General features: G+C 36.8%; 1 long non-coding RNA gene across 1 annotated transcript in view; it reads right to left on the reverse strand.

The window, feature by feature from the left end:
* The window catches only part of LOC310895697, a 51,585-nt gene that overhangs the window by 14,235 nt on the left and 12,014 nt on the right, over positions 1-25,336 (reverse strand). Inside the window, exon 2 of the long non-coding RNA XR_014580873.1 lies at positions 595-4,011. This is a non-coding gene — a long non-coding RNA (uncharacterized lncRNA). The remainder of the gene's footprint in view (positions 1-594; positions 4,012-25,336) is intronic.

A 25,336-nucleotide genomic window follows, 5' to 3' on the forward strand; every position in this document is an offset into this window, starting at 1 on the left:
TTGTGTTGGCTTCTGCTTCTGTACATGTAGCTTTTAAACTCTCTATACAAGCAGCCCACCCTAGGGATTACTTACCTCTTCTACCAGCTTTTAATGTTGGCTCATCTACTTGACTAAATTAGGCCACCATGGCAAACAAACACATAATTAAAAACCTGGGAAAGACAACTGCACTTGCACTTCTTAAATTGATTTTGCAGTCTATTACTGGTACATGCCTTTGCATTTTGCTATTTTATCTTGTCCTCCTATAAACCCTGAAAATGTCTTTGCTTTTGATATAGGTAGAATTTATATTATTTCAAAATTAAGACTTAAGATTTTCTTCTTGAGAAGGTATAAATAAATAACACATTCTTATTTCTGGCAATTTCTGGTAATTTGTGGCAGCCTATTACAGATGTGCCATATTTATTTCAAATTAATACCTGGTTTTGAACTAGTGTGAAATCTTGTGAATGAAGTGCTCTTCAAATTACTATGTTTTTTGTTTGTTTTTGTTTTTTTTTCAAATCTCTGGGTTTTGACGTAGCTTTTGAACATGCTTTTAAATGCTACCATGTTTCTATTTCAAATCATCTTCCCTTAACTTACCTGTATAATTTACATGTTGCTTCTTATAATATATAACAGAAGGTCACCAATTAAAACAGTTGAAAGTCATGTTGCTTTTTTTTTTAATTTATTTTTTTATTGTGAGGGTAGAGGAGGTTCAGCCATGTGATTATCTATACAAAAATGCAAAAAAAAAAAAAAAAGGGAAAACAAATTCATCTATGTATCCAAATCATCCTTTTGTGTCTGTGTTGGTTATACTCTGAATGTCCATAACTGTCAGCATTTAAGAAGCTGGACAGTAACATGAACATAGTATAGATACAAATCTATAAAGACCATGGAAAGCCTCTGAAAACAATCTGATAAGAAAAGCTGGTATTTACAAATATACAAATATTTGACATTTTCTCCTGGCTGAACTAAGATGTCAAAATAATTGTTTTGGAATGAATAGAATGGTTAGTCACCAAATTAAACATACGTCTGAAATATTGTTTAAAAATAAGTATGAGATCATTTTGCTTAAAATGCATTTAAGTTTCATTTCATCTGTTGAAGGGGGAAAAGTCCTTGAAGTGACGTTCATGTCATGCACTATTCACAGGGTAGCAGTGGTAGTTGTGGCATAATCCCTTTCAAAAATTGATTGAGGCCTCTTAAAACTGCAGGATATTTTAATCCGTTTCTCCAGCATGATTTCACAAAAAATGCACATATTTTGCTGATGATAAGGATCTAATTTGTAGCCTGGACTTACTCACATCCAGGTTAACTATGGTTAGCTATCCTGTGTTTTAAATAGTTTTTCTTCCTTCACTATGTTTACTTCCATGATGCATTCATAAACAGCTGGCATATATCATTGCATCTTTCATTTTACTAGGCTAAACAGGCTGAACTGTGGAAGATCTTTGGCAGACAAGGTCTGATGTATTTAACAGAAGAAATTTAAGTTATTAACATTCACAGCTCACTGTGTTGGAGATCACTGCCCTTTACTTCCTCATTATTTTGTTCTTTTTCCAGTTTTTAACAATGAATTCTACTGTCCTTAAAAATGCAACTGGAGAAACAACTCATGCTGTACTCTATGCTCAATGTATTTTCCTTGTTTGTGACTACTAAAATAGTATCACTTTTCTTCTTCACATCTTTCCTTCTCATCATACTACTTCATGTCCTTCCTCCTTCCTCAATAACAGCTTTCGGAAGTTGACCTCTTCTCCTGCCCTCTTTCTCAAGTTTATTAATGAATTATGTTAAATACACAAAAAACATTTGCGAAATAAAGGTTTTGGAAAAGACGGAGTCAGAAGTGTTCGAAAGAGACTGTTCATTAGCATGTCAGGCCCACAACATCAAACTGAAGAGCAATGAAAATCCGAGAAATTAGCTAACAAAGAAACTTCCCTGTCTACTTCACAAACTACAGCCACGTTGCCAACAGATTTGATTCTAAATGTCAATGAAGTAGCAGCTCTTACAATCACTGTAGGAAGACCCAGACCAAAAAGAGGTCTAGAAGATTTCCAGACTGTTGTTAAAAATTTTAGATTACTCTGAGTAACCTTCAACTAGATGGTACATAGTGTATCTAATATTCTTTCCCAGCTTCTCCCAGTTTTAGAATACATCCTGGTAGCTGGAATGTCCTGAACTATCTTTGTGACTAAAGAGGCAGAAGTTTTATCTATTCAAGAAAGGAAGTACTATTTTCAAAAACCATTTTCTTCATATTAAGAGAGCAATCAAAATTCCTCAGTTACCCTGTTCTTCAACAGTGAGGTTAATATCTACTGATAAACTGTTATCTCTACTTACTGTACAATGTTTTGATCTGGAAATCTCACAGATATGGTAGAACTGGTAGAACTGAGTTAAATATTTAGACTCACACCATATTGATGTGATCTGCACTTATATAGGAAGATCTAAGCTTACAGATAAATGAAGTTACCATTCCATCTTGTGCTTTTTCTCAGATTTCAACAAGAATGCAAGATGTCGATTTCTTGCTTTGTTTCTGATTTAATGGTATTGGAACATGGAAATTCTATTATTACATTCTTGAATCTTTTACTTCATTGTTGTAAATGCCTGATATATAATTTCAGAAAATATATTGCAAAATTTCTTCAAGTTCTGTATCCTTCAGTATCCTTACCCATAAAATGTTTTGCTAGGTATGTCATAGAAACACAACAGAGCAAGGGCAAGAAATGTGTTTTAAAATTTTGAACAAGTATTAATGGAAAATGTTTTGCTATATTCCCTCAGCTCTAATAAAATGTACACTTTCCATTTATCCTTCAACTAGATATCTATTGATGTTTGATTAAAAACAATCTCCCCTGCTTCTGTAAGTACCTTCATGTAATTCATGGGGATTTTCTCATTTTCCCAGGTCTGCTTGGGTAAATAAAGGTTTCTCCTCAGTTCAGTCTCTTAGGTTGGATGTTAGAATAAACAAACTTCCATTAACTTGCTTTTTATTTTGCTTTAGATTGCTACTGACTTCATCAGCATGTAAGAGAGACAATTGTTCCATCCTTCCCTATATGTTCTATTAAACAAAGCTGACCCGCTTCCCATAAATTTAGCTCTTGATTATAGGTAAATACAAAATGCAAAGGGATAAGCACATACAGAAAGGATTAGCAGGTTATGCATACACATGCATATGTCCATAGTCTGTGGGTATATGTAAGGGAAGGGATGTTAAATTGTCTGCTCTTTTTATACATATAAAAAAGAAAACATTTATCCTCTGGGTAAAAAGTGTGTTGACCCCCTGTATTACATTATAACTGTGGATAAGGTTACTTTTCCCCCCTTTCTGCTAAATAATAAGGAAACTCATGCTGAGGGTACGCTTAAACTATACATATAACTCTTGGAAATTCATAGATCGTAAGGCCAAATGGGACCATTATGATCATCCTGCCTGACCTCCTCTATAGCACAAGACATAGGGTTTCAACAACATAACAGTATCTGTAATTTCATATGCATTAGAGTGCTATTTATAGGATATATGTTGTATTGTAGAGGCAGAATACACATTGCTCTGAAATTCTGCTAGATAATTTTTCTACTATAGTGGCATCTCTAGCATTCTCAGTTGGTACATATTAGTGTTAAAAAAAATATTCAAACAGTTTCAAATAATTAGCTAAAAAAAAATGACTGTATGTAGTAAATTTGCTTGGGACAACAGCTGCAGACCATATGTTTAAAATGAAGATACAGATGATACAAAATAATCCCAAGTAATTTATTAATTCATAAGCCCTGTAGAATCTAAAGTCTACTTAAGAAAAGTGATGACTAACTGGTCCATTGTACTAACTAAAATATTTGAGCAAGAATAAAGAAAACTGAAATAAAACTCACACTGCTCACTCTTGTCCTGTGCTAAAGCTTCTTTTCTCTTAGGGCTGGTAGCGAGTTAGCCTGGAGGATAAAAAGATTTTCATGGAACTAATGTGACTGCTATAAATGGAAAATGATTTTGATTTGTGACTTATGTAGAAGTAGACATCTGTGCTGTCACACACGTAAAGCAAAATGAATGGCATCTCAGGCCTTGTTTTCAAAACTACCACCCTTTCTTTATATAAGGTACTAGGTTTAAAATTCATGCTTCCATTTAGGAAAGAATACAATATTTAGTTCTCAAGTTTCGTTTCCAACATATCTGAAAACCAGAAAATGATCTCTGCTTTTTCTAGAGGAGTCACTAGTGAAATGTATTACTTTGAGCAGTTCTAAAGGTCCTAATCCAACCAAACTGCTGTCCTTCACTGCTCAGATACTGAAAAGAGATAATACGCCTGATTTTTGAAAATGAGAATCTAGATGCTGCCCATGTTTGTATTTGCTGCTGGGAAGGGACCAATAAAAGGACAATTAGCATTTCTACTGATCATTGGTTAAAATGATTTAGCCCACCTTTTAGCAAAGTAATAAAGATCCTTGAAGTAATTACATCATTCTGTTAAACATTGAGAAAGATGAGATAAAACAGGATGGATATCATTGGTCAAAGATGTTTATCTGTGCATGTTAAAAGGTTTTAAATGTGATCTTGTAGAAAAGCCTATGCCATTCAGATCAGTCCCTTCTTTGCCCAGTCATCTCTAAAATTTTAGAAATTTAAAGACATTTATTTGAACAACTATGCCTGAAAAAAACAAAAAACAAAACAAAAACAAACAAACAAACAAAAAACACAACAGATAGGAAACTGAATATGACACTTAACAGAAACTCTCAGGAATTGGTTATCAGTAAAATAACTTAATTTTGTAAAATCTGAAATGCTTTGTTCAGGGAATCTTCCTGACACACAGGAGCTTTGACAAACTTGTGCGATGAGTGCAAGAGGAGGGCTGTGTCTCAAGGCTTGCATTTTGATCCACTCACTAGTAAATTTTCTGAGAGCCTAGACAATTACAACATTTAGCTAAAAAAAGGTTAGTTTAAAAGCAATTTTAAATGATATTTTGATGGGGGGGAAAGCGAGCAGGGATGAAGAGACCTATTAACCAGTTTTTCTTGGCCTTTCTCTCACATGCAGACACATTCTGTACAAAACCCTGTTTTGATGTATTATTTTAATTAATCCCAGTCTTTTGATTTCTGCAAAAAGAAGGTTAGCAAATGTAACAATGCTCGAGAGTTTCTTTATTGTAAAAGACACATAATTTCAAGCATTTAATAAGGTAGATTTATTCTGGGTAGTTTAGTTTCCACATTCACTCAAACAGCCCTCCCCAAAGACAACATTAAAAATGTGATTAGTTAGCTGCCATCAATAACACAAAATAGGAAAACACTCTCTGAAGGGACAGCTTTGTGGAGGGCACTGCACAGTGTGTAGTAAAAATATATGGCCTAATAAGTTTACATTTGCAGGCTCATTTGTTAAAACTCTTGAATTTCTAATTTGTGTCGGAAAGATAAATGGATGGGGCCTCAGTAAAGTGTGAGATTAATACTGATGGATGGGGATTCAGATTTTTGCTAGCCTCTTACTTCCGTACAACCCAGTAGGCAGTTTATGGGGAAAACCAAATGTAAATAAAAAAGAGGACATTATTTACCTTGGTCAAGGCCAATTACTAGCTATATTGTTCTTTTCAACTTTATAGTTTAGATGTAAATTATCCTTATCTAATTATTGTTTAATGCATTTTGGTAATCAAGCTCTTACAAAGTGTAATTAGATGCTAAAAGGACAGGCACCTGATGGTTACTTTGAAACACTGCTAACAGTCAAATGGTAGAAATGGAGACCACTGGGACCTTTAGGGGTATAAGTTGATAGAATAATAATAAAACGTATTATGTAATAAAAACCGCCTTATACCTGAATCAAAATACTGACATACATGGAAAATGAGCTGAGGTTAATGCAAATACTACAGTAAGCGGGATCTGCATATGACATATACAATTTGCTTCAACAGCCCGCCTTCCTTCCACGTGCAGTGCCAGAGCAATGCTATCGGCATGTTGTAAAGAAACAGGCAGTATGGGTCACAGTGGTATTTCTTTCCTGTTTTGCAGAAGATGCCTTTGAACTTGAATGAATTTTACGAAATTAGAGAAAGCAGTTCTTATATTCTTACTTTCCAAGGAAGTTGGCAGATATTTTTTCAAAATGAAATATAGATATAGATGTGGCAGGAAGAAAGGCATTAGTAAAGGAGTAAGAAAAGGGACACTCCAACAATATCCATGTCCCACTCTTGCACACGAGTATTTTCTGCTTCTGAGCCTGGAGTTTTGGAATAAGCTGCCTTTCCATGTGTTTCACATTGAGGACCTAAAAGGGCAAGATACATCTTCTTCCTGCAACTCTCTGGTAAATGCCGAGCTGTAATTCAACCATAAATTACTGCACAAGATGCAGTAATATAGAACTTAAGTTCTATAGCCAGTGTTAATAATAGAGGTGAGAATACTTGTGCTCATGTGGCTCATACCACCTTCAAAAACTCTGAATCTGTTAAAATGTATACTTACGTCTCATAAACTCAGATTATAACTGAAGAGAGCTAACTGCTATTGTTATTAGTCAAGTTTAGCTCTAATTTATATAAAACTCATGCATTGGTATGAGTGCATGTTTAAATGCATGTTTGTTTGGAAAGGTCACAGAACAATCATGTTAATGTCAGAGCAGTCCTTTTGTTGTGAATAAAACTATTACCTTATTTTTAACTGACTGCAGCTCTACATCTAGCTAAATAAAGGATCCATTTGTGTTACAGAAGCTCATGGCTTGAAATTTGAATTTCATCACTGGAAGCAATTACAGTATCAGTGTAGTCTCTGCACGTAATCCCTCATTTAGTAATTTAATTAAAAACAAGTAGTACCATGAGCACCAGAACTAATGAAGCCTAGTTTCCAATAGAACCACGTCACATGGATGATTGACTTTGAACTACAAGAAAGCTTCAGTGTGTGTTTCTCCTCTGTTTCCATCATTTCAGAAAGAGTCTATCACCTGGTTCAAAATTATCATGTTTTATCTCCACCATTTCTGACATGGTTCAGAGTTTCAAGAAGGAAGAAAATTTTGTCAGGGCAGGCAGCATGGCAAGAAAAGGCTTTTCAGAAAGAACCTGGTGATTTCTGGGCCAACTGAGCAAAATTTGGAACATGGCTGACAAAGAATAAAGTTACATTAGCAGAGCAGAACACACTGCTATACTTAAGTTTTTATAAATTAAATGGTAAATGCGGTGTTTCTTACTTTCTTCTTTCTTTAAGTTTTTGGGGTTCGTTTCTTCTATGTTGGAAAAAAAAAGGAGTAAAGACTTCAACAAGCTGAACACAATGCAAATTTAAAAAGTGTTCTACAAGTCTGAATCAGCAGTCCCTTGACAACTGCGTGCTATGTCTCATTTCTAACTTCTTCAAGTGAAAATAACGCATCCACTAGCATATTTACTTATGAACAAAATTAAATGCCTTAATATCCTCTATTGAGTGGTCAATATCTGTAATGTCTCAGAGTTTGGGGGATCTATCAAAAATAACCGCAGTTATGCATACTGAAAAACTGGCAATAACTCTTTTCTTAAGCATTTAAATTCACAATAGTCTGATTCTTTTGAAATTAATCCCTCCTTGATTTGAGAGAATTGAAAGCAAAAATCATCCACGTGTCTGTACATGTGAGTACTTTGTTTTTCTCACATACCTAGATAAGAATTATATTTAAAGCAATGACTAATGCCATCCCCTGCATGGTCTTACACATCTATAGATTTAATTCATTAGTGTTTAGTTGTCTGAATGCAGAACAGAAAAAATCTCTGGTCATTTATTTAAAATTCTTTATTCACAGTGGGAAAATGTACACAGAAATGTGGACAGAAGCAACAATCATTCGTGTGTGGTTTTTTTGTTGTTGTTTGGTTTGGTTTGGTTTGTTTTTTTGGGGGTGATTAATGCTTGTTGCTTTGTTTTGACATGAAAGATTCTATATAAGAACATAAGATAGATAGATATAAGATAAGATACAAGATACAAGATATAAGATATAAGATATAAGATGATATAAGATATAAGATATAAGATATAAGATATAAGATATATAAGATATAAGATATAAGATATAAGATATAAGATATATATATGTATAGGACCTTTCTATAGCAAGATCCTATATAAGAACAACTGCAGGAAAAAAAATATGACAATAAACCAACAGGCTGAGCTTAGATCACTGTAGGCCATTTAGCCTGAGATTTCGTCTGCAGAATAGTTGAGGTGGAACATGAGTAATAAAGAATGAAAGTATAATAGAAAAGTTAATTTCAGATGTTCTTGTAAATTTATGGAAAACATATTTTATTGTATAAGAGTGGGGTTGTTCATCTGACTGAAAGCAGAAATTCACCATGGGTTGTTCTGAACTGTGATGACAGCTGGGTTTCTGCATGGCATTCAGATGTACATCAGCAATATTGCGATGAAAATGTTAGCATTTTACAAAATCAATGGAGAACTAGCCATGAATGGATTGGAAACTACAGTAACTCAACAAAAATTGTCAAAATTGAAAGTATAAGAAGTAAGAGAAAAGAGACAGACTTGGTGTGGGGCTGCATGGGTCAACCTTGAAAGAGAGAATACATCCATTAAATACAACAAAGAGGGAAGGTTTTGAGGGTTAATTTATACAATGTACTGGATGTAAGTTTTCAGTGCAATGTTTCAGACAGTCATTAAGCCTTAAGCAATAACAAATAGACGTGTATTGAAATCAGAGATTATTACAGTGTGATACAGCTGGTACAGTATCCTCAGTTGATACAGTATAAACACTGTAGACTAGAAACACAAGAAATGACAACAGCTCAAATTTAAGCTTAAAATATAATTTTAAACCTTAAATTTAGAGGAGAAAAAGGTTTATATATTGTTGTTGTTGCAGTTGGGTTTTTTTGTTTCATTTAAACCTAGTGTTAATAAAGTATTTATTCTAGACACTTGACAAAATGGTTACTAATTACAGAGCTATATTTGGAGATGCCTCCCAAAACATGTCTCTTGAGACTGTTGCTTCTGGTAAACTTTTATTGATGATAACACATTGGGACCAAAACTATACATTCACCGAACCTGTTGTTCTGTACTGTAATTACAAGACTTGAAAAAATAATTCAAACAATGTTCACATTGATCCCCACACTCAAAAAGGCACACATTTGAGTCCATAGATGTTCAACAAAGGCGCATCTTTAACATTGTGCCTGGATTTTGACACCTATTAATTTCACAAGGATTTAAGCAGATCCTTAAGTGCTTTGCTGATAAGAACTTTATTATAAGCTTTCTGTGTAGCACTAATGACATCAACAATGTTGCATTTCTAGTCTATTAACTACATTTAATAACAAGTTTTAATGATGATGAATACATGTTTTCAGTATTGCCAAAGCAGAATTCTGTATCCGCCATTGTTACACATCATTCTGTTCCCGCCTGCAAGATTTTTAGAAATTGTTGATTAAAATGAATTCTCTACCTGTCCTCTGCGTGACTGATCATGCAGTTTTTCAGATTACTTTGAAAGACATAAACTGTATTTTGTATTACATCATTTTAAAATTCCCTAAATTGTCTGTAACAGTATGCTGTTTAAATGGGATACCAGGGATAAAGAGGATCTGTTTTTAGTGAAATAAAATAGATGACATCGTTATGAATTATTTCTACACCACTTCGTTCAATGAAACTACAGTGTACCAAGACATTAAACGCTGGAAAATAATTCCTACCTAGACTTGCAATTTAGATGCAGTCACATATATAAATTCATTACACACCAGGCTATGTCAAGTATGAGTTTTTCAAGTATGAGGCTGTTTGTTTAAAAAGTGTAGCTGCACAATGTGCAGCATCAGATTTACATCAGAAATGTGTGAGAAAGGGCTGTAGCAGCAGATTCATGAATTTCAGCATCAGGAGGGTTTGGAGGGGGCAGATACAACGACCCTCGCTTTCCTGAATGCTTGAACGCCGTGTCAGCTAATAGGTGTATATCCTTCTCAAAAGTTAAACCAATTAAGTAACAGCACTGAGTCTGAGTGGTTATATTGTTCTTCATGAATTTTATGCAGAGCAGGTATAAATTCTGTAATGAATCCATGTGCTGTTGCTTTCAACTCTTCTCCAAGCAGATGACATTCTTGTGTATGTTCATCCACATTTGCAGTTCGGATGGATCACTGTGTTTGACATTTCAAAGACAGAAAATGATCTAAAAAATAAACACGCTGCAATAATTTTGAAGGTTGATCAGCCCTTTAATGTGGTGTCAGTTGACTGTTAGTTTGTAAATTAGGCAGTGATTTGATTCTTTATCAATTTTTAGTGGTGTTTAACATCACCTAACTCATGAAGAAGGCAGCCTCGGTAGCCTGAAATGCAATGAGACTTTTATCTACTTGAGAAACAATGACAAGTCTTTTAAAAAATTTGGGATGATTTAAATACTCATGAAAGAGAAGCTGATGGCATTAGCTAACACAGATACTGTGCCAGTGTGCCTTGTGAGCTACCCAGCACAGCTCTGACAAGTCCCCTCCATCTCACAGGTTCTCCAGCAGCAATTTTAGTACGGGGCACCCACTTGGGCAGTGAGTCTTGTGAAAAATGGTGATTTCACACCAAAAAAAAAAAAAAGTGATACTGATACAGATTCCCCTTGGATTTGGGATTTTTCCTTCTCTTCTTCAGTTTTCTGATAATGCAAAGTGCACTCTCAACACACTGAACAGGTAACTACTTTTAGTGGTTTCTGTAGAAGGGAATTCCATAAGCCCTGTTTTGAGGACCAGTTATAGTTTTATTAGTGTGACTCGGCCATTTTTACTGGTAGTCAGAACTGAAATTGATGTTTTCTCTTTTGAGGCTTTACATAATGTAATAAGATTCTTAGAGGATTCTTTTACCCCCTGGAAGGGTTCCAGATCCTCAAGCAAAGACATGTAAAGCATCACCAGCTAGATTTAACAAGAAAACAAAGGTGGTTTGGATGCTATTACTAAAAATGCTAAGGCATTGTAAAGACTTCTGCAGAACACCTTCACTAACTGCATACTGAAGGCTGCAGTCAAGGCGCTGCAGTCAAGACTACACTAACACTTCTGTTGGTTACTTCTAAGCTATTTTGTCAGTGGCAGAACCAACTTATCAACTTTATGAAGAACTTTTAACACAATGGTTTAGTAGTGAAACTGCTGACAGTGTATTTTTTTCCCAGTCATGTTTTATTGGAGGTAAAGGATGTGTTCTGGATTAATTTACCATTGGTTTTATCATGCAATTTTACTTGACTATAGGACAACTCTTTTGCAAGCAGTAGCTGGGTCTGTGGTAGTGTGGAAACAATCTGAGTTGCCTAAATTAATTATAATTTAAAACAAAAAAGGTAGTTTTGACATCTCTGGAATGGACAAGCAAATAGAATGTAGATTTAATTAGAAATATAATGCACAGTCTACTCTGCATGTAAATTATAGGTGATGATGTGGTTGATCACTCTGCAGTAAAATGATTTAATGCCGGTCATCACTACATGAATTAAGTTCTCTAAAAAAGCAAGCTGGTAGCCCCCATTATTATTTTTTTTCAATATTATCCTGGAAAACAGAAGTTTAAATCCTTTATGCCTGTGTTAAAATGATTTTATGGCCTCTCTTTCAGTTTTTGATTTCAACTTTATAACAGAAAAGTCTTATATGAGTTCTTACCATACTGGGTAAGAGTTGCCTGAAGAAAGTGAACCAGAACAGGTTTTCTGAACCAGAAATTTCCTGTGTGCTTGATGCACACATATCGGTACATTCAGAATGTGATTACCTTCACTCTAATGGAGAGGATTAAAGTTGTTCAGAAGAAGCATGCTTTACAACATTCCTGTTTTTCACTGCTGACAAAAAGGGGGTTGCAGGGGGACTGACTCCACTGTTCATTACTGATGCCTGAAGCTAGGTGAGATACTGCTACCAGCTGTGCCAGATTTTAAAACCTGTACAATTTTGCACCCTCAGCACTTAACGAGACCTGGTGGAAATAGTTGGACACAGTGTACTCATGATAATGATGGGTTTCTTCTCCGGGGATCTGTCTCTCTTCACAGATAAAGGATTCTCAAAAAAGGTGAACATTGTGATCGCCAAATTTATCTATTCCAATCATACTAAGGATACAAACAAACAAACAAACAAAAAACAACAACAACAACAAAAAAAACCCACTGACTTCTGGCCAGGTTCTGACCTCTCTTTCTTACACACATGTGAACCCAGAGCGATTCTACTGAGATCTGTTGAGGATGAGGAGGCAACTCCATGCAGGTCAGTAACTCCAGGACACTAGGTCTGGAGTGACAGTGGTATATCTGATTACAGTCAAACACTTATAATGGTAGGGTTACTTTGAGCAGTCAGTGATGGAGTAATGGTTTGCTCATTATGTGTACAATTCTTCAAAGTGCTAGCAAATGTACTTTCTCTTTAAAATGGTGGAATAGGTAGTGAATATTAGGAAGTATATGAGCAGCAAATAATTTACTACTGGCATTATTGAATAATTATCTCTAGATGAAATTGCAAGACTGCAGTGTTTTTAGAGCCCATTTGTGACCCATAAAATATGGGTTAAAACCCATTCTACCACTTGCTTTTGCAATTATTGCAGTAAATGATGGAAAAGTACAAAGCAATCACAGAAGGAGAGATCTTTTGACTACTATCATTTCTAAAACTATAGAGATAGAACAACTTGCCCCAACATTTGATACCTATTATTTCATTTTATTCATCAGTGAGCCAACATAAATATAACACATAGCACCAGCATTTTCTCTTTCCAAAACAGTCCTTGTTCTGTGTAAATGACAAGGTAAAGAGTGTTCATCTTCACTTTTCTATCCTAATATAGGGGAAAATAAGACTGGATCTAAGTACACACTTAGAGAGGAAATTAAAAGTCCAAAGCAAGGACCAAAACAAGATAAGACCATCTTCTAGAAGTGTGTTGGGGCAACTTCTGTGAAAAAGAAAACAAAAGAAAACAAAAAAACAAAAAGTTTCAGCCTTGTCATAAAAATAAGAGTAGCTCATAGTAAATGTATACAATAGATGACAATAGTTTCTTCTATGAATTACAGCAGAAAAAAATAAAGCTTTCCAACATGAAGAATGGTTGCAAAGCCCCTAAAGGAACAATTTTCATGTGGAGCTTGTCAAATTCATGAAAGAGAGAATGTAAGTTACTTATTAACTCTTGGTAATATGGCACTGGATTGAAAGATCGGGAAGACCCTGTTAGTCCTAAATTTTCATAATGAAAATACAGTCAGGGAATATTACATTTTTTTGTGACTAAACCAAGGTGAGTCATTGAATCTCATGCTCAGGACAATAATGTAAAACAGGACATCTTACATCAGTTTCAATCTCTCCTACAAGGGATTTTTTACAATCTTGGAAAATTCACACAGGATAAAATCCAGAGAACATAGCTTGGGAGTCAAAACAGGATCAAGACAAAATGTAAGAGCTCAGTTTTTCTGCCATGTTTCTGAAGGTAATTTTCACTGGATTCAGTAAGACTCAGATAACCTCTCTCCACACATTAGGTCCACGACCAACTTTAAATATAAAATAGGTTTAAAAGGCTCAGGCTGATGGCAAAGCACGACAGAGAGCTGTCTGAAATGATGAAGAGAATGTGTAAATACACAAGTGAAAGTCTTTGATCTAAGAGGTATGTTGACTTCAAGTAGTATCAGCCTCATAACTTCTGATGACTGGAAACAAAAAATTGTCACAAGATCATTTCTGAAAAAACAAACCAAAAACAAATAAAACCAACTTCCCTCCCCCCACATCAACACACCTAACAGCGTGAATACGAATCAGCTAATTTATAACAGATGTCTACTCCTTCGTGGAAGCTGTGCTGCTTTTCTTGCCATACTGCATTCCTATCACTAAGTGGCAGTATGTTAAAGTATATAGAGCACCATTACTACGAGCTTACAATGTCCATATCTCTTTTCCGCAACCTAAAATGGCTACATTCCAACATCATGCCTTTCTCTGACTCCAATGAAAACTACCCACCTATTGACTTAATAAAAAGTTTCCCATGTCTCCACCTTTTGAGATCAAAAGTAGTTAGAAGAAAATGGTTACTTCACATGGCAGTTTTGCAAGTGGTTTCATGCTTTTCTCTTTTCTCTTTAAGACTTTCCCTATAACTCAGAAGAGTTTTAACACGAAGACCTGCATTTTGGATTAGTATCCAAATCAACCCCTTGGTTTTAGTGTTCCTGCAGTAGCTTGATCTCTCTCAAGAAATTCTGGAAGGGGAGTTAACAGAAAGCACCAAAAGAGTTCAAGCGCTGAAATTACTTTTTGGTATCATAGAATCATTAAGGTTAGAAAAGACCCCCAAGATCATTTGGTCCAACCATCCCCTTACCACCCATCTAAGTATCTATATGATATAGTATATATATATAGTACTTAAAATATAGAAGTAACAATTGCATATATTGACTTAAATGGGAGTATATTTTATGAGAGGATCCCAAGTTACTCAGGTAGCTGAGCAAGGTAGACTCAACTGAGACCTATCTAATTTCTGTAGCAGTTGCTTCTGAAGGAGACTTTTGCTAAAGCGCATGAGAAACCATCTCCCCAACGTCTCTTAAAAACATACAGCTTTGGCACACAACCACCATTTTAATGGTAAACTATGTAGGGACAGGTAGAAGCAGAGAGGCATACAACACATTCAGAGATTTTTTGCAGATACGCACCTGACCAAGTCACTTAATGAAAGGGCCCAGTTCTGACTGAAATGTCCTTGAATTCTCCCCGGTTTCTCATTTGATCCTTTCTCTAAACCCTTTCTTGAAACCTCTTCAGTTAAGTTCCACATGAGGAAGGGGAATAATCTAGACAGCTTCACCATGAAAACACAAGAGAAATTTCCACAGCTCAAAGAAGAAGGCACTTCTACTACATAATTCCATATAAAGGCAAGTGTGGCAAAGCAACAGCCGTTTGCAGCACACAGTGCAGACACAGTGGATACAGTGTCTTCAAGGAGGAATTTTGCAAGGCATTTAGGAAATGGGGAAGAGAGGAGAAGAAAGGAATTGGGATCCCACAGCTGAGTTTGAATCATTGATGAAACATGAGCAGACATCTCACGCATTTCATCTACAGCATCACACATGCTTTATAAAGGCCCATATTGGGGCAGACCTGCCTAAAACACTCATCACAATAGAGACCATCTCTAGCATCACTAAATAACTCTATTTTTCTTCAAAGCATAAACAGAGTGATTAAACTGCGTAGAATGAAAGGGAGGTGAGGTCAGGGATCCCTTGTCTCTGACAATGCTGTGATAAGAGTGCCATGAAAATACAACTTCGCTACTCATTCACCATGGTTCTCAACTGCTTTTTTTTTTTTTTCTAAAGAGAATTTGTGCTGCTTCATGCTTTAAAAATTACTTGCCAGTGGTAATTTGCTAGCAGTTTTTGACTTTTCCTATCCATAGCTTCAGCAGGATAGGAAAAACTGCCAATTAAGCTTTCTGAATAAAATATAAACATTTAAAAGCGACTCTACTCAAGCACTGCTGAAACCTAAAACAGTACACACAAGAGAAAACTGCTGCTCTCTGTTTGCAAGCTAAAAATGCCTGTTGGCTCAATGTCTTTGCATGGGGGAGAGAAGGACAGAGGGAGTGGGCCTCAGATGGATAACAGGAGCTTAATAGTCACCCTCTTCCACCTTCATCTCCTGCAATGCCTTTTTGTCTTTCCCATCTGGCTCTCACAGAAAGAATGGTTTCTAGGATCTCTCTAACACAGTTTCAATGAGTCCTATGGTGATCAGGCACAAATTCCCACAGATGCTATGTTTTTATCCACACACTTCTGGAAAGGTAAGGAAAGCAAATGGAGAAGATCCTGTTTCCAGAAAGGATGCTATCTTTTCCATCTGTGTAAGGGAAGCAGGGAGACTGCAGCGCACTCTTGCATGCAATCTCTACGGCAGGAAGGCCTCCTGATTCCCCAGAGACTCCAACTGCTACAACAAGGTGTAGGAGAGAGGAAAAAGTGTCTTAAAAAGCTCCATTTATAGATGATCTTTTGGGTTTGCTTTTTTATTATTTTTAAATGTTTTTCAGAGGTGCAATTTTTTCAGATTTAGATGTCATTTTCCACTGAAGCTTTGGAAGGATCTGAGAACCCCAGAGTTGGCAACACCAAGATAGCCTTGCAAATGCTTTGGAGGAAAGAGCCTGAAAAGAAGCAGTTAATTTACAAATTTTCTGATTTATTAAAATCTTATTGATACTGTTGAAACAATTCAAACTCTCAAACTTTCAGAATAGCACAAGACAAACGTAAGTCTTTTCTTCAGCCTGAAATGTTATAATTTATCTGTTTTCCCAAGGATATGTATCTCACATGATGGTGTCCTGTGATCATCTGTGTATGTGTATGTTTTTACACTTGTAAGCATATGTATTTCTCATTCTCACCATAATAATTTTAAACACATTATCCAATTTTAACCATATTTGACAAGGTGCTAAGTTTTTTCAAATTGTGTTGAATTAAGTGTTTATAGATATAGCTAGGAGTTCCTACTCCTGTCCCAGAGGAGAAAGGCTGCAATGCAAATGCAAATGCTAACACTACAGACAATTCACATGAGAGGTGAGCCTGAAGATGTAAATTCATAACAAATGAGGTATGGCCTAGTCCACTGATGGAAAATTTTCCTGGTTTTGGAACTGCCAGAAAACCTGAAGGTTAGTGCTTTGAAAAAACAGTCTTGGCTATAAAGTATCTTGATACTGTTTCATCTTTTCTTGACATGGCTATCTTTCTCACCCAGACCATTTTGTATCCTACTTGGATCTGGCTTACTTTTTGGTCCAGTAAGATGTCCTTTAGTAATGTCCTTATTTTCTTTAGGGAAAAAAAAAAAAAAAAGGCAAAACACTAGCCACGCTAAAAGGCTCACATCTGCTATATCCCCCTAAGACCTTGTCTTTCATTACAGTACAAGTCCCAGATGAACTCTTCCCACAGTGGGGTTACTGATCTGCTGAACAGTTGCATCAAAGGATAGCAGTTCCTGCTGGTGGTCTTCCACTTCGGAGCTGTGCCTCCTGCCTTAACTTTCTCACTATCCATAGCATTGGTTTAGACATACTTCCTAGGTATAAATGCTTCCACACTCTGTGTCTGCATGATCACCATGACTAAAATGTTGATGATATTTCCCCATGGCCACACCTCAGCAGAGAGCAGCTGATGCTTCGCACAAGGCCATTCTTGAATGCAGAAAGAAGCCGTCTGGTAATAAAGCAAAATGTTTATTTGGGGGATGAGGGACAGCCTCTGACCACAGATCTCTGGCTTAAAGGTTTCATTACACTGTCTTGTGAGAGAAATTTTCTTCCCTCTTATTTCTGACATTTCTTCTAGTCCCTCTGCTTCGCATACTGTTCACATATCCTTCCAACAGTTGACCTTTTCTCTTCCCATTCACCCCTCTACTTAACAAGTCTCCCTCCCTCCCTCTCACCACCAAAGGATATGCTGCCACTTGGCTAACTGCTCGCCATCAAAGCTGTGTGTGTGATTTAGGGAGGTCTGATTTTCAGCTCCATGAGGTCAGTACAGACCCATTCAATATTCTTCAGACACTAAGCTGGCTCACTCTTCTGTGTGGAGCTGGCAGAAAGATGTTCCCTCCCTCTCCTCTTCATTTTATGTGCACATTAAAAGTATCCATGACCAAATCAAAAATCGTGCAGCTGTTTCAATAGCTGCAAAACTGCTTAGAACTGGGAGCCCAGAGTATAGAGAAAGAGACCTTTGTGAATTGAACACTCTCTGAACTAACTTGTTTGTGAAAACCCATGTATAATTAAAGCCTCTCTTGTTAGTGAATGGAGCCATACTTAAATACACACAATGTATATCTTTATTTCCAGCTCGAATTTTTCCAGCAATGTGTATTATGTGGCTTCAGCAACTGCAGTGCATCATCATCATCATCATTCAAACAGTGGAGCTCCTTGCTACATTATGAGCATCTTTCCCCTAAAATACTTTTTGATGGACTAGAGTATAGCCAGTCTAGACCTGAGCTGCATAATAAATGGATGTTATGATTCCTCTAATCGCAAGGTCCTTTCCCCCACTGCAAATGGAGATGTAATTGAGATCTGCCTCACCCTTTGCATGCTGAGAGACAAAATAAACAGTGACATTCATTTATCTTTTTCCATTTCCCTTACCAAAAAGTCAACTTCCAAAGAAAATGTTTACCAAAACATTTCCCTGAACAATCTGAATAATATTTTAATGGGCCACTTACTTAGTTAGTATCTAATTAAATTTTGCATCATGAAGAGCATATTCAAATCACTGTGGTATTGTGAATAAGGATTCAATAAAAAAAAATACAGGATAAAAGAAATCTGCAAAATAACCACCATTAAACTAATGAGTAAAAATTCAGCAGCTATAATAAAATCCACCAGAGAACAAATAAACTGCAAACAACCATATTACCAAACAATATTATTCAGGTTTCATCTTGTTCCCTTACGCATCCTTACACAGAACAGGAGAAAAAAGAAATACTCAGAGGAGAACATTTTCACAGAAGTAAGGGCCAAACACACATACACAGAGAGATGCAGTAAACACTAGCAGCTGCATGGCTTAAGGTACCAAATAGTATGAAATCTCTTAATTAAAAAATGAATTAATTGTCGTGAATATATTTCTCTTGACAGAGCACATTTGTGCTACTGGAGAATGCAGTTCTTAGCACATTTAAAATATAAGCTTTCTGACAGTTTTACCTATAATATATGGGAATAATACTAAGAACAAGGAAACAAACAATCAGTGTTCCTCTCTCACTTGAACTTGGGCTTATCACACCCCACCTGGATCCCATAAATATTTTCCTAAAGGTTGCTTGGTTTCTGCACTGCTCCATGACCCAGTTCAGCAATACACATCCATAATACTAAGCTCAAGCTGCTCCACTGAAATCAATACTCACACGCCTAAGTGCTTTGCTATAAAAGGGACTGGATGGCTATAAGGCCATTGCCCTGTCACTCCGTATAGAATGATTTCCCTGCTGTGCAGTATAACCCTCTAAATGTAATCCGCTCAGTGTATCAAATAAATATCTCTATTGGAACATTCCACCCAGGGCTTATTTGTGTTGTGCGTGAATGTTATTTATTAGAAAATTTAAACATTATTGCAGCCAATTAGAAAAGCGCTTTTTATTACTTGCAGCCTTTGCTACTGCCAGTGCCCCACGTCCTCCCCTTGACACAAGCATTATATACTGGCTCACTTAAAAGGCACAGTGAGCAAGAATGCCTAGCTCTACAAAGACGTTCTGCAATCTGAACTCCAGGTGTGTCAGTAGTCTGATTTTGGCTCTACTGCTTGTGCTTAAAATTAAGCAGGCATGAACACAAGTATTTGTAGGATTCAAATTTCTAGATTCATAAATTAGGAGCTCAACCAGAATAAGAATTGTTCACTCCTCTGAGCTTTTGTTCAAACTAAAGTGTATATTTGTGTAAAAGTAACCTCCTGTCCTCCATATTCCTAGTTTTTGGGATACCTTCCAGTTCACTTCCATGTGACCCATGTTAGGATAACAAGCAGAATACAAATGTCAGAAACTTCTCCATGTGCATTGGTTTGCTGCAGGTAAAGCAGCACTTCCTAAAGTTTTCAATTTATGTTGCTTTGTCTGAGCTTTCTGTAATGTCTTTTGAATGCCTACTACTTGAAGAGATAGGGGAGTGAATATCTTATTGTAATGTCCCATAAAGAACTGCATGTCAATCCTACAATGAAAATATATGGAACATATATTTTTTTTTTGCATATCTAACTTTTAACCTCAGAAATACACGTAAAAAGTGAATTTACATGGTGGGTTTCTTAGAAAGTTTTCCATAGTCTGTTTTGGTACTTGTAGCAAGTAATTTTGACCAATGCTTGATGTAAAGGTGTGGGGGTTTTTTTTTGTTTTTTTTTTTTTTCAATACCATCTCCATTCATGTATATACTCTCCTCCAAAAGAGTATTTTGGTAGAAAAATGTAGACTGCTTCTACTCCATCTATCAGCACACAAACCAAAATTTATTATGGGGTGATCTTGTGTGTATACGAATCCCAGGCTCTACCTGTGTAATTTGTTGAAACACAGTATTGAAAACAATTTGTTTAATACAGACATTTAACTTCACCTGACACCTCAATATGAGTGACGTTCCTACAACAGTAGACAATTTCCCAGTAAAGTCAATGGAGGGATGGAGGTGCTTTCAAAGGATCCCAAAGGAAATAATTTCATCTTTGTCTAAATTCGAATAGTATCTCCTGTTTCTTAAGACCTTGAGTGATGCCCACTGAGGAATCAATGGACCTAACTCTTCCTTTGGAGTGGAAACAACTAACTTAAGAAGACTGCTTTCCTATGTGCCTTAAAATTAAGTAAAGGATAGGCTCATCCTGTCTCAAGATCTGAGTTAGGCACTGAGCAGAGCACTCCTACTTGTTGAAACCTCTCTCCACTGTGTCTAAATCTGGCAAAGGGGTCCAATGTACTCTGAGGGGGTAGAATGGAAGAAAAAGATTAATATGGATATCCCCAGATAGATTGATCACACCTACCTGGATGAAAGGCTAAAAATAAATACATTCATTTTTCTTTAACAATCCTACCTGATAAGATAGAACAGGATATACTGCATATAAACGAAAGACAGACGTATAACCAGAAGTATATGCTATTTGTGATAAACTTAACAGAAAAAGGAAAATAAACATAGATGAGAACATTTAAATAAATGCCATGAAAAACATACAACTATACATATGAAGGATGAGTGGTCATAATTCCCTGAATTAATGGTACCCAAATTCTAAATTCATACTATCTCTAGTTATTTTGCATGGGATCTCTTTAGCTTCTTAAAATAATAGTAATTAAAAAAAAAGTTATTTAACAAATTTAAATAAGAGTTTTTCAACTGGCATTTCCTGATTTCATTTTCTGTGACACACATTATATTAATTTAAATCACAATTGTGTTATTTTTGTTATGTCTTCATACCTCTGAAACCACTGCTTAACAGTGCTGACAAGGGCAAAGGCAATGCTATAAGGCTTTGTGTATTATTTTTTATTAATTATTTTTAGGCATTTAGGTCTCATTCTTCAAGCATTCTTCTGACCTGTTTACCTCGCAGTAAGCAAGTGTGAAGAGTAGAGGAGAGCTGATGAACATTTGTAGGATATATGGCAGAAATTATGTTCCTCCTTTACTGTGTGACCTGACATTTAGGACATACCAGGAAATAGGAGACCTAGATTCAACTCACTCTTCTGTGTGATGATATCTGACTATCAGTCTCCCATTTCCCTGGGGACTGTCTTGATGGTGCAATGGTACCAGGTTCTTAGTTTCTAATAAGATACTGTTTCCTTTTGTATAACTATTAAATATTAATGTAAGAAGGAGCTGATGTCCAGATCACTCACACTCTGGATGCATGCCCTAATCAATAGGTTACCACAAAAAAAAAAAAAAAAAGGACAAAGAATCTTTCTCTGTGAATCTACCTTTTCATGTCCTTGTTTTGATCCTAAGCTCCTAAAATCAGTTCTGTGTTTTTGTTTTTGTTTTTAAGTTGTTTTTATGTAGCATAAAATTGAATTGTTGTACCTTTATTTAATAGAAGGAAGCTTAATTTAATCTAAAATTTTATTCCTGTCACCACAAAGACCCTCTGCTCCCCCCATACCTCGAATCAGTGCCAACTCAAGACTAGAGAGTTCACTCAAACAGAATGGGATATGAGGGGCAGTACCATAAATGCAGCAGCCATGAACAGAGTTCCAACCCAAAATATATGTCTTCATATATGATATTTCCTAATTAAGAGACACAATTTCTATCATCTGTGCCACTCACGGTAAGGGAAAGGTTGCTTTGCCAATGGGAACTGACACGAGATGGGATTACTATCACCATCACAAGAGCGAGGCATCCTTTGATGAGTTCTACAAACAACCGCAGTTGAATATTGTTCTCAGCTAAACTCCATTCCCAGGTGAAGTAAGCTGGAACATACCTATGTGTCAACAAGGCTATTCCACTTTTGCTCCACCTCTCCAAAAAAACCACGTTTACTCTTCAGGTGAAAATCGGTCATGAATAGTATCTGCCTAAAAATTAAACTACTGGAAAGAGTTCTGAACAACTATAATAGAAAGGGTCAGACCCACTACCATATTTTAACTAACATTGTAATAAAAACTTTCATGCCTACAGTATATGATATTTACATATGAAGCCAACTTACAAATTCAGGACCTTGAATTCTCTCTCTTAAGATTAAACTCTTTGTTAGGCCTTATGATACTCTAGGACGAGTAGGTTCTCATAAATATGCCAAACAATGACATTTATTTCGAAATAAATAAATAAATAAATGCCTTTAAGCAGTTTTGCATTGCATGCATTCAGCCTATGCCTTTATAATGTTCAATTTTATATACGTGTATACAGAACAAGAGCAAGACGCTAACTTTCACACTTCTCTCTAGTTCATTTCTTTAATTATTTGCTGCTGCACCCCTCTTGTGTTTTATTCATTCCGCTGGAGAAGTTTTCCACAAGGTATGCCCTTGGGCATATTACCCCCCTTCACTGGCTATTAATCTCTTCAATTTAAAAAAAAAAAAAAAAAAGTGCACTTTACTGCATCATCCAGATCACTAATGGAGATGTTAAACAGCACTCGACCCACTATTGATTCCTGGGGTACCCTGCTTGTTGCCGGCCTCCAAAAAAGCTAAAGCACTGGCCATGTAATGACATAATTTTTGCAGGGGTAGGGCAGAGGAGGAATTGGAAGGGATGTGAAGGGGAGAAGGTGCTTTAAGGGCACTGGTTCCTCTGCATCGTACCTGCAGAAGAGCAAGGCTCTCCAAGAGAGCAGACTAGGAGGCAGTCTTGCGGTGATTTCTCTATGACCATTTTTTTATAGAAGTATGACACAATCTCCACCAGTGTCATTTCTTTCCTTGTAAGGCAGAAGTGATAAATCATGGTCATTAAAACACTCAAGGAAACACAACACAAAGTTTGAAGGTCCCACTAGAAACATATGTCTGGATACCTCTGTGACTGGAGCCACTGAACAGGCTCTCCAAATAGGTGAGAATACTGTAGAACCAGCTGAATTAGTTTAATCTACTTAATGTGTTTGGGATCCAAAGGCAACAAGGTTTTCAGACTCTTTCAGATTTAAATGCATCAGCTCTGAGTGAAATCTTTTCCACGCTCTGGGTAAAGCTCTGGCCAGTGTGGATTGTTTTTCCTCATCCAGCCTGTCTATAATAGAAATGCAGTACAATACAGAAGTAGAATTACTGCATCACTCCAACATAAAATCATCACCAAAAATAAATGTTTTTCCTGTCCCAACCCAAATTTTGAGGGCTTAAATAGTTTTGAACCTTGACTGAAGACACCTTTCCCCAGAGGCCCAACCAACATCACTCCCTGACTCAGCTCTGACCAGCAGCGGGTCCCTTTTGGAGCCAGCTGGAGCTGGCTCTGGTCTAATATGGGGCAGTTGCTGGGCTCTGCTCACAGAGGCCACCCCTGAAGCCACCCCACTACCAAAACGTTGCCACACAAACCTTATATAAACATATAATTGTAACAACAGTATGAAATTAACAAATAATAGTGTGAAGGACAAGGCCAGAAAATGCAGTAAAAATTGCTTAAACTACCACCATCTGTTCTATTTCTTGAATTGTCTAGGCTGGGACAATTTGTAATAACACTATGCAAAGTTGATATCTTCCCCATTTTTCTGCCTCCCCAAATGCAAAGATACTGCCATGGTGAAAGGTCCCTCGCTACTGTCAAAAGCCCACACTGATCCTCAGCAGCGGCTCTAACACAAAAACATAATTAGTTCATTCAGATGGGAAAGGAGGAACTTACGTAGCCTTTTGTTCACTAGATCAAGGCACCAACAATCTTTACTTCCCTTAGAAAGGGGGAGGCTTTGAATCATGGAATCATTTAGGTTGGAAAAGGCCTCTAAGATCATCAAGTCCAACTGTTAACCTAGCACTGCCAAATCTACCCCTAAACCATTTCACTAAGCACCACATCTCTACATCTTCTGAATACCTCCAGGGATGGTGACTCAACTACTTCCCTGAGCAGCCTGTTCCAATACTTCACAACCCTTGCAGTGAATAATTTTTTCCTAGTGTCCAACCTAAACCTCCTCTGGAGCATCTGGAGGCCATTTCCTCTTGTCTTATCACTTGGTGGTTGTGAGCAGAGACGGACCCCCACCCCACTACAACCTCCTTTGAGGTAATTGTAGAGTGATAAGGTCTCCCTGAGCCTCCTTTTCTCCAAGCTAAACAATCACAATTCCCTCATAAGATTTGCTCTCTAGACCCTTCACTGGCTTCGTAGCCCTTCTCTGGACACACTCCTGCACCTCAATGTCCTTCTTTTAGTGAGGGGCCCAAAACTGAACACAGTATTCCAGGTGCAGCCTCAACAGAGCTGAAGGTTCCCTTAAGAGCCTCTGAGTACTGTGAAATCCCTCAGAGCAACTCTTAATACCTGGTTGTAATCCACTGACACTGGCAGGTAAGTTTGCAAGGAGAAGGAAGCTCACTATTTACTTATTGCAAAACCTAAAGGGGAGTTTTTCTTTTACATTTTACTTTCTGGAAGGAAAGGGCCCCTTTGTAGTATTGAGTCTTGCAAGACTGCAAAGCCCATGTGTGTTGAAAGCCTTTGCAGGGATGGCAGTGGTACCTGAGGATAGAAGGCCTGCACATCTGTCTGCCTGCTCCTGCAGCAGCCGGGCATGCACTGGTTTATTCAAATTAGAGCAGACTATCAGCAGTAAGCTACTAATGGGATAACTTATGTCACCCTTCATTCACCTTATGCAGCTGATGTTTGTAGCAGGAGTAAGCAATGTGGTAAAAATAATAATAATAATAAAAATAATAATAAAAAAATGAAAAAGAGAGAGAAAGAAGAGAAGAGAAGAGAAGAGAAGAGAAGAGAAGAGAAGAGAAGAGAAGAGAAGAGAAG

The sequence above is a fragment of the Anser anser genome (genome assembly GCF_964211835.1).
Source record: "Anser anser genome assembly, chromosome: 1".
NCBI classification, from domain to species: domain Eukaryota; kingdom Metazoa; phylum Chordata; class Aves; order Anseriformes; family Anatidae; genus Anser; species Anser anser.